Source organism: Adiantum capillus-veneris, chromosome 10 (genome assembly GCF_014529385.1).
Source record: "Adiantum capillus-veneris isolate H3 chromosome 10, ASM1452938v2, whole genome shotgun sequence".
NCBI lineage: Eukaryota > Viridiplantae > Streptophyta > Polypodiopsida > Polypodiales > Pteridaceae > Adiantum > Adiantum capillus-veneris.
This window is the reverse complement of record NC_140940.1, coordinates 8,305,591-8,306,660: the sequence shown is the minus strand read 5'-3', so window position 1 is coordinate 8,306,660 and position 1,070 is coordinate 8,305,591. Positions and strand designations below refer to the sequence as shown.

Genomic DNA, 1,070 nt, shown 5'->3' with positions numbered 1-1,070 from the left:
TAAAAATGCATGGAGCTATTTTGCGATGTGCAATGGATGTGGTTGCTTATTTCCAAGCCAACCCATCGCAGGGAGCACCTGCATCATATCCTTCAAAAGAAAGGGAATGTGCCCATGTGTTCTGGGATGTTAAAGAGGGGGGGATGTGAACAAGGAAGTGAAGTGGAATTGTGCCACTGTGGAAAAATCTCACTCTCTATATGATTTCTATCATCACAACCGCATGATCAAACTACCCTTGCAACAAGAAACTTGGCATGTTTCTGTGATGCATGCATGCATAGAAGGTGGAATCACTACATCAATAAAGCTCGCGAGCAGGCTTGGGATTATCATATTTTGTTGCCATTACCCGATGAGGTTTTCACCAATTCTGAGACAACATATGAAGTTCCGACAAAGGAAATCGTTGGCTATGATGGATTCACATTGGAAGGTCATCGTGATGTGTTGAGTAGCACTCTATGTGTTGGCGACACTTTTGTTGTAAATCCACATGCTTCAACCAATGTCGAGGATGTTGATTGCTACCTTGTCAAGTGTGTTGTAGCAAAGGATAAGGTGGAGAAGGGGTACGTTGATGATTGGAGCAATGTAATTGACAAAGGCTCATATGTTGTGCAAGGACTATATTACAAGCAATTGGATGCATAAACCTTCAAGCTAGACCACAAGTAGCCCATCATCCTTACTTTCACATCTAGTGCGATGTATCAAAATACCTATGGGGCACATCCCAAGGAGAAGGCAAGTGTACACAACCAACCCAAAAAGGTAAAGAAGCTGGGTATGCTCACCACCATAGTCACTATGCTAACTAGCATACATAGCAAAAATAGCATGTACGCTAACTAGCATACACAATAGCATTTATGCTAACCAACATAAGTAGGTATGCTAAATATCATAAGTGGGTATGCTAACTAAACACGGTATGCTAGCCACCATACCTCCTATGCTAACTAGCATACGTAGCATAATTATCATGTATTCTGACTAGCATACACAAAAGCATGTCTGCTAACTAGCATAACTAGGTATGCTTAGTAGCATACAATGTACCTTTCATG

The 1,070-nt window shown here is 41.4% G+C and overlaps 1 pseudogene; it reads left to right on the top strand.

Annotated features, from left to right (window-relative positions):
* Positions 1-223: 223 nt before the first annotated feature.
* LOC147448410 (uncharacterized) lies at positions 224-778 on the top strand (annotated as a pseudogene).
* The last annotated feature ends 292 nt before the right edge of the window (positions 779-1,070 follow it).